General features: G+C 53.2%; 1 protein-coding gene across 13 annotated transcripts in view; it reads left to right on the forward strand.

Moving 5' to 3' along the window:
* The window catches only part of CAMTA1 (calmodulin binding transcription activator 1), an 822863-nt gene that overhangs the window by 753738 nt on the left and 52064 nt on the right, over nt 1-17061 (forward strand). Inside the window, exon 1 of one of the 13 annotated variants that reach the window (XM_059374694.1) lies at nt 16245-16458. The exons of the other annotated variants lie outside the window; for them this stretch is intronic. The gene's annotated coding sequence lies outside the window, so the exon portion shown is untranslated. Of the gene's footprint in view, nt 1-16244; nt 16459-17061 lie in introns of those variants that run through there. 13 annotated transcript variants of the gene reach the window in all.

Raw genomic sequence — 17061 nt, forward strand, 5'->3', positions numbered from 1 at the left:
TTAGAGTCACCAAGTGTACATCTGGAAGCCTGCAGGTCAAGGACAGGCCAGAGTGGAGATAAAATTTAAGAGTCATCAGGGCATAGATGGAATTTAAAGTCATGAGCCAACTGCCATGGCTCCATGGAAGAGCGTTGATAAAGGAGGGGGGAGGGGGCCGGTCCACTATGGCGTCCCCCAGACATTTGGATGTCAGACAGAAAGGAGGCTGGCCAAGAGCCCGGGGAGACACATCCAGCAGGTCAGGAAGCAGGTAGAAGGCCGTGATCCCAGGGAGGCTGGGAGAGGAGAGGGTGTCAAGAAAAAGAAGGATGTGGCAGCTGTGTCACCTGTCAGCTGTGTCACCTGTCAGCTGTGTCACCTGTCAGGTGAAACATGGGGCAGAGCGTTCCAGGCGGATGAAGCCCCACGGAGGCATACCCTCAGCCAAGAGGGAGCAACGTGAATTGAAAAAGAACCAGAGAAATGGCGGAAAGTTCTGGATGAGAAGATGCCAAACCTGTCTCTGAGCTTAGAGCCGGTCCAGGGCAGGGCAGGAAGGCCCAGGAGCCTCTCTGACTCCTACCTGACCCGGGAGGTGCTGTGTCTCCCCTACCTTGCCCTTCCTGTGCCGCAAGAGGAAAGACGGGTCCTGCTTTGCCTGTCTTGCCTTCTGGTGTTGGCCCGTAGACGTGTGGGCCCCAGAAAAGCAGCTTCCCTGTCCCTGGGCCTGGGGAGACATCCTGCACCTGCTCCGAATCCCTGGGACAAACTCCCTCCCACTTGCTCCCCACTGGGGTACAGGGGCTTGGGGTGAGCCCCAAGGCAGGAACCAACTGTGTCTTACTGCCAAAGGGCATGTGGATGTCAGACCCCGTGGAGATGGCTCTCATCCAATCCCCCGGCTGGTGCCGGAAAGCAGAAATCCTGCAGATGGGCCCAAAGACCTCCTGGCAGGCCCTCTCGGGCAACTGTACCCCTAGCTCATCAAATGAATGTATGGGACCCCCATTATCCTACTACATCATTTGGATGGGGGCAGCCATGTTCCAGACGCCATAACTTCAACGAAAGGCCTCTTGGCCAAGTTGGACCCCAAAGAGTCCAGAAGGCTTGGGGATACAGACAGTCAAGCCAGCTGGCTTCCTTGGCCTCTCCTGGGATCTGCCTCCCTGAATCTATCTCCCTGGAAAAGAATGGAGATGTTGATCTGTTTGACCAGCCGTGGGGAGCCACCGTCTTAAGACTTTGACACTCAGAACGTCATCAGGAAGAAGAGGCCAGGGGCAGCGCCAGAGCTGGTCTGGCCCCCCAGAGGAAGTGAGTCCCGGAGGTCCCAGAGCTGGGTGAGGGGAGACCGCTCCCTTCAGTCCAGTTCCACATGGGACAGAGCAGGCAAAGCAGCCTCTGCCCAGGGCCAGGAGCAAGACCTCTCCTTTTAAAAGCTCCCCAAAATACAACACGTTTCCGATCTATCTGAGCAGCCCAGCGACCTCGTCCCCGCCTGTGACAAGCCGTTCAGAATAGTCTGGGGCGCCTGGGTGGCTCAGTGGGTTAAAGCCTCTGCCTTCGGCTCAGGTCATGATCTCAGGGTCCTGGGATCAAGCCCCGCATTGGGCTCTCTGCTCAGTAGGGAGCCTGCTTCCCTTTCTCTGTCTGCCTGCCTCTCTGCCTACTTGTGATCTCTGTTTGTCAAATAAATAAGTAAAATCTTAAAAAAGAAAAATAAAAGAACAAAATAGTCTGACAGGCCGAAGACCAGCTCCCTCCACTGCAGGATCTTGAGGACGCTTTACACGTGTGAACCCGAAGTCCTTTGCGAACAAACAGTGACAGGCAGGTGTGTCAGACGCTCCGTGCTTAGTAGGAGTAACAGGAGACATCTTAAACACCCGCAGCCGAGCGGAAATCGTTGACACGCCAGAAACAAACTTCGAATCTTCGGGAGTTAGAACTTGAAGGAAGCTCAGTCAGCACCGAGCCCAACCTCCCCATGCTTCTGGCAGGAATGTGGGCCCAGAGAAGGGCGGCGACTGGTCCCAAACCTGATTCGGAGCAGAAGCCCCTCCTGACTCCTGGTTCAGTGTGCTCCCTTCCCCCACCGCCGCACCTGCCGGAGCTTTGGAGGCCTGGCTGAAATGAGCTGGCTCGGAGCCGTCGTGGTGTGGCAGACTGTGGTTTCCTTCCCTCGGCCCGTCTTCGCTCAGGTGTCCTGGCCCAGTGGGCCAATGCTCCTTCCTACGATTCGCACTGATGAGAGTAAAAGCAGCCCCCTGGCACCCACCCTCATGTTGAGGGACTGGTTCTGACATCAGCAGAAGGGGAGGGCCCCAGGTGTCCTTTCTGTTGCCCAAGTCCTGGATGTGCTGGCCGCGTGAGCAGGGAACCTGCCATAGTCCTCACCCCACTCAGGAGCACCCTGGTGACCACGTGTGTCATTTCTGTGACATCAAGCTGCATCCGGCCGTCTTAACACACACGGGAGAACTGGGAGATGTCCGAGCCGCCATGACTGTCTCTTTCTGCAAAAGCTACATGTTAGGACAGAGCTGCCCACCCAAGGTTACACCTGCCAGGCCCTATCCATGAAGCATTTACATGTGTTGGTGCACTAAACCTCCAGCAGCCTACAAGGTGCGCCATCCTCCACATGAGGACACTCAGACGCAGCAGTCAGCCAGCGGTGCAGAGAGAATCATACACTCACGGTCCGATTCCACCTGCTCGCTCTTGACTGCCACACAGTGGGCCTCTTCTCCCTGCTTCCGACCTGCTGCTTCTGACCTGGCCTCCAGAGGTAGAAGCGTCTCTCTCCCTGCCCCTCTCCTAGGATGCTTCCCCTGCTCAGTCAAGCAGTCTGTGAATTAGGACTTTCAAACCCCTCAGGGCCTCCTCCTGCCAGGTCTGTCACTGTCCTATCTTAGGCTTTTCTTAGCCCATATCGCCAGTTTCCTGCCGCTTTCTTTGTCTTCCTGTCCACGCTATATGCCACCGATGCATTCAGAAAGGATGGACGGAGCGCCCAGTGTGCGCTAGGCACCGTGTGAGGGGCTGCCCACTGGGAGAGACAGACAAGAAGCCAGCAAACATAACCCAGTGTAGTGAGATCTGTTAGGGAGGGAGGCATGAGGCTGAGGGAGCACTTGTTGCGGGGAGAGGGTGGTCACCTGTTCCTTGGGAAGGTCCAGATAAACTCACCGTCCAGCGTGGGATACCACCCCTTCTAATCTAAACATCTACTCTAAGCCCCCTCCTCTCTAAGAGCCAGTTCCCCACCTTGTCCCTTTTTCTCCGTGTGCAGGACACCTTCTTTTTACTTGGCTTTCCCATCACACTTTGTAAATTCCTCCATTTGCAATTATTCTTTGTAAGCGCTTGTTCACTCTTTGGTGCCAGGCACTGGGCCAAGTGCTAGAATCAAAACAAATGAACAAAATGTTCATTTTTGAAGGGGCCTGTGTTCAACCCGCTTACCATCTAGTGGAGGAAAAATCAGACCTGACCTCCAAGCCCTCCAATAACCAAGAGCTTGGGGCACTTGTAATTGCGGAATGACTCCTCGGGATGTCTGGGAGGAATTTCTTGAGGAAATGACCCTTGCGCTGAGATCTGAGGAAGGAGAAGTTAGCTCCATGAAGAGGGAAGGCAGGAATATTCCAGGCAGAGGGAACAGCATCCACAGAAAGCTCTGTGGTGGGAGGGAGCCTCACGGGTATAAGGGAGCATGGGAAGGCTGGTGAGGTAGAGAGGGAAGGGGGGGTAAGACCAGAAAGGCTAGTCTGGGGACTCAAGGATAAGGCTGTGTGGGTCAGCCTAAGGAGAGCTGGCTTTGTCCCCAAGAGGAGGGCAGACACTGAGGGTTTGAGACATGGCCAGGGTGTGTATTTCGAGAAGGGCCCTTGGCTGCTATTTGGACAATGGCAGAAGGAGGGTCAGAGTGGGTGAGGATAGACCAGTGAATCCTCTGGGCTGGGGATGATGCTGGACTTGGAGGTTCTGGAGAGAAGGGGCAGAGCAAGAGACATTTAGGAGGTGACAACTCATGAATTGTAGGTGGATTAAATATGGGGGTTCTGTGTCATTCACACTGGAGAGGACTAGTCACAAATTGGGCTGAGTTTGAAGGGCCTTTGGGACATGTTGTGAAAAATCAATAGTGAGCGAGTGGCTATTGGCTCCAGAGCTCAGAGAAACACATGGCAGGAGAGTGAAGTCTGTGACATGTCTGCATGGAGGTGGCATTGCATGAAATGGCCTAAGGCATGTGGATGAAATTGGCAAAGTTGAGAATACAGCTGAACTGTGAAGCCAAGGACTTCTATCTTAATTATTATCATGTCCTAAGAGACTAAGAACATGGTGGGTACTCCATAAATGTTTCTTCCAGGGATTGACGGATGGATGGACGGATGGATGGATGGATGGATGGATGGACAGATGGACGGATGGATGGATGGATGGGCTGATGGGTAGACCGATGGGTGGACTGATGGACAGTCAGTGGTGTTTTATGGTCATCGTCCTCAGCACGAGAGCCAGGGGTATCCCTCTGTGCCCCCATCAGGAAGGGAATGAATGTGTTTGACAGGGGCTGATCCTGAAAACTTTAATGTTTGTTCATGGCAGTGCTCTTCATATGTAGAAAGAATCTGAGGGAGTTAGCCAACTGTGAGGTCCGAGGTGCCCAGTCCATACAAGACCCCCTGACTTCTGATACGAACTGCAAGTTCTGGGGTGCCTAAGACCTAATGCTCAGGTTCAGTAATGCACTGAAAGCATTCACAGAACCCACAAAAGCATTACACTCAGAGTGTATTATGTGAAAAGGACACAGATTAAAACCAGCCAAGGGAAGATGTGCAGAGGGCAGAGACCAAGAGGCCACCCAGTGGAGTCATGGACAGTGTCTGTTTGCCCGACATCAGTGGGGGCCGGTGCTGGCGGAGTATCACCAACCAAGGAAGCTCGCTGGAGCCCCCGCATCCAGAGCATTTCCTGGGGCTCCGTTGGGTGAGCATGAGTCCTTGTCCAGCCGCCAATTCTTTCCCAGCCTCTCTAGAGTTGGCTGATCCTGTGTGACCAAAAGCCCCGCCCTAAATCACATTGTTGGTCCTTTTCGTGTGGCCAACCCCACCCTTTAAATACCCTCTGTGACCAGCCCTTACCTTAAATCACATTGCTGGACACCCAGCCACCGGAGGCCCCCAGGCAAACAAAGACACTCCCATAAAGCAGAACATTCTAAGGGCTTAGAGATCACCTCCCAAAGGCAAGGATAGAGGCCAGACCTCTTTTGGGGCAAGGTTAAATTTTTTACCGAGCAGAGCAGCACCTCCTCCTTCTCTGTTCCCACCTGCCCTCACCTGCCTCCCTGCCTCCTCACCGCAGCAGACCAATTTCTACCTGCATCCGTGCTGGGAGAGGAAATGTGTGTCTTCTGTTCTTTGTTGCTGTTGATTTTAAACAGTGTTGCCTTCACACAGATCTCGTGTCATCTTCAGCAATTCTTTGGGGCCAAAGAACACATTTTTTATTTTTTTTAAGAAAAAATGGCTTTTCTTCTGCAGAGTGTTGTCCAAAGCTCAACATCTCCTGGGCAGAGACACGAAAGTAAGTAGATTACAGATCAGTCGATCTAATGGGGACTTAAATAAGAAATTCCAGAAGCCTTTGATGGCTAAGCTTATTATTCTAACATATTATTTCAATTACCTCTTTAAATTACTCACCTGCACCACAGGCTGTGATGCTCTGTAAATGAACCTGCGCCCCATCTCCATCCCGCAGACAGCACCCCTGGCTCTAGCAATGTTCTCCTCTCGCAAAAGTGCTCTCCTGATGGTTCCGTTTGCTGCTACAGGGTGATGAGCAGCTCAGTTTGGAGCAGGCGGCCTCCTCCCTCCTGTCCTCTCTCCACCTCCTCCTCCCCTCCCTGATGTTGGGGGCTGGGAGCCTGGAGGAAGCCCCAGAACCAGTTCCCCCTCTTCCCACAGAGCTCCTCTTCCTTCTGCCGACAGGGGTGGGAATGGATCTGACCTTGCAAATGGTGACCAGCTGGGTACAGATGGCGATCCCAGAGCCAGGACGGGGACCTTGGCAAGAGCATTCCCATTCAGTAATTCACCTCCAAGAGAAAGGGAAGGCGCAGATGCAGTCTTCAGCCACCTTCTAGGATGTTAACAATTTGGTGTGATTCTTAAGACTCAAGGTTCTAATTCTGTAAGCTTGGGGATGTTTGTTTTGACAGTGGAAGGCCTGGCCCGGGCCACCCGGGAGCTGTGGAAGCCAGCTCCTTCCACAGAGCAGGGCCTGCACAGAGGTGCTAGAGAGCCAACCCAGAACCATGGCCAACACAGCAACACCAGGCTGGGCCCGAGGCATTCAAAGCCCCCCAGTTCTCTGCCACTTAGAAGTGGCTAATGCATTCATCACGAATCTTAGCGCTCCTCCCTTGAAAAGCAGCAAGAGAGAAGAAGCTCCCATGTGGAGCAGGAAGTCTGACTCCAGGGCCTGACTGCACTTAAAGACATCATTCCTCCCCCAACGTTCCCGTGTGGAAGACCCAGTAAGAGAGTGAGTGGGTGGCTCGTCTTCTATCTCCCACATGACTTACAAGTGAGTTGAAGCCAGGAGGACCGCTGGGCGGGGCTACAGTCTCGCGATGGCGCTCAGGGGATTCCTCTTTGGAAAGGGATGGATGGTGCCTCTCAGGCTCATGGCCATGCACGGGGCTGACCCAACCCACGGGCCCCATAGAAGCCGGCGAGCTGCCAGTCTGCGTGGGGTCGTGGCCATACCACGAGGGTTCACAGCAGAAACATGACCCAGGGTGTCAAAGACAGATGAGCTGGGGGTGGAGGAGCCCATAGGTGCGTGGCCCATTGTTCTTTTCTCCGGTCACCTTTGTTGTTTTTCTCACGTTAGCCCCTACCTAAAACTCACGTACCCGTTTTGCTTCCCCGAGGTGCCTGAGGTGGGTGCCGTTTAAAATGCACTTGCCTCTGATTGTGCTTTCCCTTTGGATTGCTTTTTCTCTTCTTTGGTAACTCAGAACACGACGTGACGTGGCAGCTACCGCGACCTTGGTAATTATTATTCCTAGGCGGTAGCTGGTTGCCTCCTTAAACGGGGAACTTTCTAGCTCTTGTTTTTACTGGTGCGGGGGCCTCAGGTTTGGGGAGGCAGCAACCATCAGGATGGGGATCTCCAAGCTGTTTCTACCATCAGTACTCTCTGTACTGGAGTCTCTGGACTCCATTGTTGCCTCTAAGAGAACATGGACTTTTCACTTTAATCGGATTTCCATGTTAAGAAAGGATGGTGTCTGTTGTGTGAGAAAGCACACCGTGGCAGTTTTAATAAGTGCATTCTGAGTGTACCTTTCAGGTAAACAGCTCCAATCACAAACACGACTCCATTGGACAGTGGGTGCGTGGCAGCCTCTTTTGAAGGCTTGCTAGGTTTTCCTGCCTCACAGAGAAGCCAGCAGCGGTCCAGGGGGCACCTGTGGCATTCTCTCAGACCCTAGGCACCCAGGCTTCCTAAGCTCCTTTCCAGAAGGATTCTGGGAGTTGGGGCCCTGATTTGGCCATAGCAGAGACCCATGAATTCTGCCCATGAGGGTCTGGAAGCTGTTAGGCAGGCAAAAAGATGTATGGAAATGTGTAGAAGAAAAAGCTTGCCTCCATTCTGGCAACCATAACAAAGCACCACAGACTGTCTTAAACCACAGAATTTTATTTCCTCACAGTTCTGGAGTCTGAGAGTCTGATACCAGGTTTGGTTTCTTCTGAGGGCTCTCTCCTAGGCTTGCTGATGGTGACCCCCTCACGGCGTCCTCATGGGGTTGTTCCCGTACGTGCTTCCGTCCGCAGGTTCTCTCTGTCGGTCTAAATTTCCTCGTAAGGAAATTTACATTGGGTGGGGGCCTACCCTAACAGCTTCATTTGAATGTCATCCCCTCTTGGAAGACCCTGTCTGCAAATACTGTCTGGGAGTCAGGGCTCAACACATGAATTTGAGGGGGACACAGTTCAGCCCCCCAAAAGTTATTCTCCCCAGGGAAGTCTTGCCTGAAGGGGATTTCATCACTGCCGGAGGGCTCTTCTAAGGCCCCAGACATGCCCTCTGAGACCTCACAGGGGCCCGTCCCTCAACACCAGGGCTTCTGCTAGAGTTTTCTATCTTGGCCAAGGTGTGAGCCAGTTACCTTGCTCTCTTGTTTGACTAAGACAAAGCACCAAGTGCCTTTGGGCGCCAGGCTGGGACCTTCACAAACATCGCACTTGAGTCCTTACAATGTGCCTGTTGATGCGGCCACTATTTCATCCCCGTTTTACAGATGAGCCTGGAGAACAGACCCTTTCCAGGGTGCCAGAGCTGGAAAACAGGGGTGCCCGGGCCCTTCTGTCTGCTGAGCAGAGAACACTCACTGCTGGATGCTCTGCCTTCTAGGGATTTTAGGCTTCTGGTTCAAACAAAGCCCAGGCCCAACTGGCACAACTGGCCTGGCTTAGGGGGCCCACAGCCCAGACATGACCCTGACTCTTTGAGGATGTCTGAGGAGTCCTTCCGGCACCAAAGGGTGGCCATCGAGTTGACTGGCATGGCTTCAGGAAGGGTGTTTGGGGGAGGGAGGGACAGCAGGCAAGCTGCCATTGTCTGTCTTTGCTTCCTTGTTCCACCTGGTTGTACCGTCCCTGTAGCTGTGCTTCTCTAGCCCCGGTGAGGCTGAACAAACAGCTAAGAGCTCCAGCCCCAGAGCATGGGGGCTCGGGGGGCTCTGCTCCTCACTAGTGCGTAGTCCAGGACAAGCTACATAAGCCTGCAGGGCCTCAGTTTCCTCCTGTGTGAGCTGTGATAGCAGCAGCACCTACATCCCAGACTTGGTGTAAACACAGAAAGAATGGATGTGGGTAAGAAGCGCAGTTGGGGCTCAGTGACTGCTATCCTGATGAGGATGACAATGACGATGAGAATGATGGTGATGATGACAACAATGATGACGATGACAATGACGGCAATGATGATGATGATGGTGACAACGACGATGACAATGATGAAGACGATGATCACGGGACAGTGACAATGACGATAATGATAACAATGACAATGATGACAGCAACAATGATGATATTGATGACGACGATAACGGTGACAATGACGATGACAGTGATGATGACAATGACAGTGACAGCAACAATGATGATGACAATGACACTGATGAAGATGATGACTGTGACAATGACAATAATGGCAATGACGATGATGACGATGACTATGATGATGATGGTGATGATCACCCCAAGAGGAAGAGTAAATCTCTCCACTCCCCAGGTGGCATCTTGCTTACTGGGCTCTCATTACCCTGGAGACTTACTGCACTGCACCGCCTTCTCCATAAGGTCCATGTTGCCCAGAGACCTAGAACAGATGGGACCTTTAGAGAAGTGAGAGGAGGTGTAGGCTTGGGCTAGCCTGGGTGGGACCCATGAGCTATACTGGCATGCTCTAAAGGGTCTGGGTCGTCTGGTCCAAGTTCCTCCTGAATGACTATGAAATAGGATTGGGGGAGAGGCTCTATCTTCCCTCCATGGGTGCTTACTGGCCATGCCTAAGGCACCCAGCTACTGTGTGCCGAGAAGGCAAGCTCATTTTAACAGCAGAGAAAGTAAATTATAGTGGGAAAGAGTCCACCGTTCCAAAAGATCCTGGGCTTTATCATGAAGATAGTCTTAGACCCCAAGCCCTCCCTGGGCACCCAGCAGGCTCTGGGTTACTCACTTTACATTCATTATCCAATGTCATCCTCTCCGTGTTTCCAGCAGATGTTTCCATTCCCATTTTACTGAAAAGGAACCTGAATCTCAGAGGAGTCAGCTGACTTGTCCTATGGCACGCAGCTAGGGGTTCCGACTCAGACTCTAAAGCCTATTGGGTGCTTTATCATCACCCACCACCACTCCCTGAATGCATTTTGGATTATCTGCCTTCTTGATAACTCTGTGCCTCTTAGAGCAGAGGATGCCTACACTCACAGAAAGACTAGCCGTGTAGGTCATCAGCTCGCCTGGAACAGATGGGCTTGTATAAGCCTCTGGGGAGAAGAAGTCGGTGTCTTCCCCCAGCTTCTTTGGATTATCTTTCTGCATTATGTCCTTCAAGGGAAATCCCACCTTCTCAGGCTGATGGCTAATGCATCCCCTCCACTGTCCAGATTAGCTCTGACAGCCTTCCCAGGCTGATACAGATCATGGTAGCATGGTTTGCCTTAGTAAAAACTTTTCTCCCCACCACCCCCTTTACCAATGTCCCCCCTCCTACAGTTATCTACTACTGCATAACAAACCACCCCAAAGGTTAGTGTCTAAAAACAACCAGCATGCATTTGTTCTCTTGATGCTATGGGTTGCTTGGGCTCGAGCATGCAGCTGCCTTTGGGAGACTGGCCATTTCAAATCCAGAGTACCTGTGGCTGAAGCAGAGGGGCGGCTGCTGTATCAGGCCAGGTCGTGCTGGACAACACTAGCACCCCATCTGCACAGTCTTTGACCTCATTTTGCAAAATAAGAAGTGAGGCATGGGAAGAGAAATGAGTTTCCCACACCAGTGGTTAGTAGTAGAACTGGAACCGGAGTCCAAGCTGCTGAACCCAGTCCTGAGCCCTTCGCCCTACCCTCCGTATCTGCCTCATATGGAAGGTTGGGGGGCTCTGATAAGGACATTTGCAGCTCAGGTAGAGGGGTTTGAGGCTCTCTGCAAAGTTTATCTTCGCCCCGGAATCAGCCAACAATTGTGATGGAGAGCCCCAACACACCAGGGAGTTCTTCAAAGGGAACCCCAAGTTCAGGACGCTGTTCCCTCCAGGATCCCGAGCTGAAAAAGAGGTAATCACTGCAAGAATGAATTTGACAGACTCACCCCTGGCTTTTTTACAACCTTTCAGAAGCATAATTAGAAATTTTGCTCACTGACTCAGTGCTTCTGCCGTGTCTGTCTCGTCTCCTCAAGAACAGTCACTGCAGAGCCTGTCCACCTGGATTCTCTACCCATGCTTCCCACACTGGACTGGACACAAAGGGTTTGGTGAACAAGGATGGACAGACTGATTCTGAGGATAGGCTATCAGGCCTCCTGACCTTGGCCTTCCTTTTCCTAGCCTTCAGTCTCCTTTTCCAGCATTAATCCACTGATCGTTTTCTATATTTCATTCTTTTCCTCCTTATCCTGTGTGGGTTTTACAACCATATTGAGATATGATTAACATACCATCCAATTCACCTATTTCAAGAGTACAATTCAAAGAATTTTTTTAGACTCACAGGGTTGTGCAGACATCATTACAATGGAACTTTCTAACATTTTCATTCCTCCAAAAACAAAGCCCATATCCATGAACAGTCATGCCCCATTCTCCCCAGCACTCCCCCCAACCAAGCCCAAGACAACTATTCCTCTATTTTCAATTTCGATAATTTTCCCTATTCTGGACATTTCATGTAAATGGAATCCTACATATATGGTCTTCTGCAGCTGACTTCTTTCATTTAGCATGTTACAGCATGTGTTAGTGCTTCATTCCATTTTTATTGCTAAATGAGTATCCATGTGTATGGACATATGTTTTACTTCCCTTGGATATGCCTAGCACTGGAATTATGAAGTCATAGGGTGACTCTATCATTAAACTTTTGAGGAACTGCCAGGCTGTTTTCTAAAGCAGGTGCATTTTACATTCCCATCAACAGGGGATAAGGGTTTCAATTTCTCCACATCCTCACCAACACTTGTTATTGTCCAATAATTATTATAGCCTTCCCACTGGGTGTGAAGTGATATTTCATTGTAGTTTTGATTTTCATTCCCCCAATGCCTGAAGATATCAACCATTCTTTTGTATGATATTGGCCGTTTGTTTATCTTCTTTGCAGAAATATCTATTCAGATCCTTTGCCCATTTTTTTTTAAAAGTAGGCTACTTAAAAAAATAATTTGTAATTATTTTTTTTATATTCTAGACACAAGTCTCTTATCACATACATGAGTTGCAAATATTTTCTCCTATTCAGTGAACTATCTTTTTTATTTTCTCAGTGGAGTCCTTTGAAGCACAGAAGTTTTAAATTTTGATGAAGCCAAATTTATCTATTGGTTGCTTGTGCTTTTGATGTCAGATCTAAGAAATCATTGCCAAATCCAAGGACAAGAGATTCACCTCTGTGTTTCCTCCTATGTGTTTTGTAGTTTTGGCTCTTACATTTAGGTCTTTGATCCATTTTGAGTTCATTTTTATATATGGTGTGAGGCAGGGGTCCAAGGTCATTTTATTGCATGGAGATATCCAGTTGTCCAGACTTATTTATTGAAAAGACTCTTTTTTCTCCATTATTTCTTAGTGCCCTTAAAGATATACTGAATATGCATCTTGCAATTATTTTTAAATTATCATTTAGTTTGAGAAGACTCCTCTTTGTTGTTGTTGTTTCACTGGAAGTCGTTATATTTAGGAACAGATTTGATTTCTTATGAGCTAGAAGAGACAAAGTTGTACTGCACTAACAAACAACCCAGTTTCAGCACTTTATTCCCCACTTGTACTCAAGTCCAACATCAGTTTGCAGGGCGAGCTCTATTCTTCGCGGACACTCAGGGACCTGTCTGGGTAGAGTCTACATCTTTACGTAAACAGCCTTTCACAGTTGCCAGGGCTGGGGGAAAAAACGTGGTCATTCTTAGAAATTTCCCAGACTGCCTTCTTAAACGAATGGTATCTAAATGGTAGCGAGAGTTTTTAGGCACTTGGAGAACTCTCAGAGAGGCACAGAATGAAAACAGGCTCAGAACCTAAAACCCTGTTCTGCCGCTTACAATCTGTGTGCCTTTAGGCAATTTATCTGACTTCTTAAAACCTTTTTTTCCTCTATACAATATCCAACTTGCAAGAGAAACCCACAGTGTATGAGCGTATCTAGCGTAAGAGCAGGCAGATAACAGGCATCCAACAAACTTTAGTTCTGTTCTTCCTCATCTGCACCAGGATGCACCCCTTTGGTTCATCATGAGACCCTCAGCAGAGGATAAGGCTGGGATAAACACTCACCATCCCTGCTTTAAGGGTTGAAGGTTGCACTTGGTCTGGATGCTGCCAAGTGATGACAGCACTGAGCAAAGGTTTCTTTTTCCCTATTTTTAAAAACAACCCAGGCATACTCAACGTCCCATAAAAATCTAGGGTAATAATCTGCCTTAAGCACATGCATGCCTGACCCTGTCATTTCCTAACCTGCTAGAAAGAAACATGAATACCCATAAGGAGAGACAACCTGTGGGTACTTTGTTCTAGCAGGCTGTCAGAGCTCTGAGCTTGCTTCAGAAGCATCCGGCTTACCCCACCCAGTGCCATCTGACTTTCCATGAATGGGCCCAAAGAGGGCATTTATTCTTGTGGTCTCTATCCTGAGACAGAGGTACAGTGGGGAATTAATTAGAATGGCAGGTCTCCCAGGAGAGTAATGGGCCCAGCAGAGCAACAGGGAAGGGGACTTCCTCCTGCAGAAATGTCCCTGCAGGCTGCCTGAAAGGGGAGCTCCAGCCTGCCGACCCCAACTGTATCACCAGGGCAGAGCCGATGTGTGGAAATACCCACGACTACCTTTCTCACGTGGCAGGTGGACACGGGGCTGCTGGAGGAAGGGTGAAGGGTCAGGATGTCCCTCCTCACGCAGCTAGGATGTCCAGGTCTGAACCTCTGCCTTTTTAAAACAAACCCAAGGGAAAACATCCCCGCCTGAGAGACAGTAAAGAGTGGAGGCACCTTCTCTTTAGCAGGGGTCCAAGTGCCCGAACCAGGATCCTAGTCACCCTGAGTTCACTGGCCGGGTAGAGAAGAGAGGCAGGCATTGCCCCTCAGGATCCCGCCTCTCCAGCTGTTCTCTGTGGCTCACAATCCGGTCAGAGCTGTTCAGTAACTCTTATCTGAGGACTTACAGTGTGCCCAGCCTTGTGTGAGGTACCAGGATAAGTTAAGACCTTGTCCTTGTTCTCAAGATTAAAGCTGTCTCAGTCTCAGCTAATAACAACCAGTTTTTTAGAGCACTTTTTATCAACATACACTAAACATATGGAAAAATGCACATAGAGTAAGTATGTGCAACTCAGCTCAAAGAGTTTTCACAAACTTAAACTAGTGCCCAGGTCAAGAATGGAATATTATTAGAAACCCAGAAGCCCTCCCCTCCCCTTCCCAGTGGCCACCCTAACTTCTAGTAGCATACCTAGGTGGTGTCTAGTAGATACCCTGAATTCTAGTAGCAGCCGGAGCCAATTTGTAATAAATGTGCCTTATGCACCAGGCATTGGTATAAGTACAACTATTGGCTCATTTAATTCTCACGCATTGATATGAAGGCAGGACAAGTGGGACATGCAGCTAGCAAGTGGGAGAGTCTAACTTTGAACCCAGATGGTCTGTCTCCAGCACCCTCCTCCTTGATTACTAACCCTTTCCTTTCCAGCAATAGATGCCACTCAGGAAGTGCTGTGATAGGAATGCATTAACAACCCTCCTGGGTCAGTTCTGCTGGGGGTGAGCCAGGCCTTAAGGAATGGATAGGGGTACCCCAGTCCATAAAGGGGAGCTGGGAGGCAGAGCTGGGAAGTGCAGGGGTCCTGTGTGGTGAGAGCAAGATGGACACAGGCGGTGGCAGGAACAGGAAGGGCTTGGTGGAGCAGGATTCTGAACAGCACTGGGTGTTGTGACTTCGTCGGGGCAGGGAGGGACTGGCTGCAGACCAGAAGCCATGGTCAGCCCCCAAGAGTGCAACTGTACCTGACCTGCTTGCTTCCCTGGTTCCGATGCGTGGCACAGAACCGGACTCAGCCTCACCAGGAGCATCCCTGGCTTGGCCTCTAACCTATTACTTATTTTTTATCCTACAGGCTTAAGGGTTGTGCAAAATTCTATGGTTTTCACGCATGTTCGGGTAGGGTAAGAAAAAAAAAAAAAAGCCCTCCCCATCTTTTGAGATTCTTTTTAACCCAGATGGCAGGAAAGTGACATTATCAATTTTAAAGGTAATTGACAAGATGGAGGGGAAAAGGGAAGAGAGCCTCCCAGAAAGTCCGCGTGGGTCAAATGCTTTGTGTGTGCAAGGCCGTAGGTGGGTGTGGGGGCCGCGGCGATTGACTAGCAGCAGGGCTACGAATGACACAGGGAACGGAGAAAGGGTGATGGTGTCCACTTGGGACGCCGGGAAGGCTGCTTGGACACGGGGAGCCTTGACTCTGTGTGATTCGGACTTAGGGCAGGAGGCGAGGCGAGAGGTTGTAATGCAGAAGTGTGCAAGTGAGAAAGCCAAGCCGCAGCCAGAACTTTTGGACACCAGGGTTAGACCCGAGGAGTGGGCGGAGGCCCTGGAACTCCAGCTGCGGAGGTGGGGCCCTGCACCTCCCGCGAGGGAGCCTCGGACGCTCCCGAATGCTCAGGGGACTCGCCATTCCCCGTCACGAGCCAGACGTCCGCGGCCGCGCCCTGGCCGACGCCCGCGGTTCCCAGGACTTGCCCCCGCGCCCTCGCGGCCCCGGCCGACTTGCCGCGCACCGCGCCCCTCCTTCCCGCCCAGCCTTCCGCGCTCCCCCGCTCGCCGCTCAGCGCAGCGCCGGCTCCTCCCGCGGCTGCATTGCAGACGCCGCCGCCGCAGGGCGCGCCGGGGCCGCTCCGGGAGCCGAGCCCGGGTACGCGGGGGGCCCCTGGGCGCGGGTCTCCAGCGCGGACTCGACGGCGCCGCGGGGCCGGGAGTCGGTGGGGCCGCGCCGCAGGGTCGGCCAAGCGCGGCCCGCGCGCCCCCCGCCGCGCGGGCCCCGGGGGAAGCTTCTCGGGGCCGTAGCCCGGGGGGAGCGGGCGCGGCCGTTGGGCTCCGGATCGCCACTGCCCTCGAGCGGACCGCGGCCGCCCCCCTAGCGGGCCTCCGCGAATCTGGGCGGGGAGCGGGCCGCGGCGTCGCGAAGACCGTGGCCGGCCGGGCCCTCGCGTGCGGGCGCCCGGGGCCGCGGGGCCGCGCTCCGCCCGCGCCCTCCGGGCCCGGCCGCCGCCGTCCAGCGCGGCGCCGCGCGGCTCCGGCGCAGTTCCGGCGCAGTCCCCGCGCCGAGCGGCTCCGCGCCCCACACCTGCCTCTGCCCGGCTCCGGGTGACGTCGCGCCCTCCGATTGGCCCGTGCGGCCAGGAGGGCGGGGCCGAGGCCGGTGAGCTCACCGCCGCGCCCGGCCATTGGTCCGGGCGTCGCACTCGGGCTGTGGCGGGGAGACAGCGGTACCCGGAGCCCGAGTCGTTCCAGCTGCGGCGTGTGGAGCTGAGCGGGTCGGGGCCAGGCTAGGTTGTCGGGGCCGGGCCGGGCCGGGCGGGGCCGCGCGGGAGAGGAGGAGGAACGCAGAGGCGGCTCGGCGCCAGTCGGACCGAGCGGTGGCCGTGCTCTCCAAGTCCGAGTGAGTGTGCGTGTGGCCGAGGGGAGAGTCGGCCGGGCGCGTGCGGGGCGAGGGCGGCGGCCGGCGGGGGCGCGCGGGGCGGCTGGGGAGCGCGGGGGCGGGGCTGGGGGCGGGCGCGCGCCGCGACCGGGGCGTGGGGGGCGCGCGTGTTCGCGAGAGGGGGCGCGGGGTGTGTTTGAGGAGTGGGCGCGAGGACACGCGCGGCCCTGGAGGGGGAGGGGGCGTGAGGGGTGCGCGTGCTCACGCGAGAGGGGAGTGTTTTGACGCGTGAGTGTGCGTGGGCAGCGGCGTGTGTTTACGGCGCGAGAGTGAGGGAGGGGGTGTTCGGCGGAGCGCGAGCGGCGCGTGTTGATGGAGCGGCGGGGAGGGCGTGCGCCTGTGGGAGCGGGCGTGCGAACACGCGTGTTTACAGGGCGAGTGGGGAGGGAGGGAGCTCGCGTGGATGGAGAGCGCGAGGGGAGCGAGCGTGTTTTGACGCGTGAGTGTGCGCGGGACCGGCGTGTGCCGATGGAGCGAGCGTGTCTGCGAGGAGGTGTGCTGGGGAGTGGGTGTGAGATCACGCGTGTTCCGGAGGCGAGTGGGGGAGGCGAGGGAGCGTGAGGA

This window comes from Mustela nigripes, chromosome 14 (genome assembly GCF_022355385.1).
Source record: "Mustela nigripes isolate SB6536 chromosome 14, MUSNIG.SB6536, whole genome shotgun sequence".
Lineage (NCBI taxonomy): Eukaryota > Metazoa > Chordata > Mammalia > Carnivora > Mustelidae > Mustela > Mustela nigripes.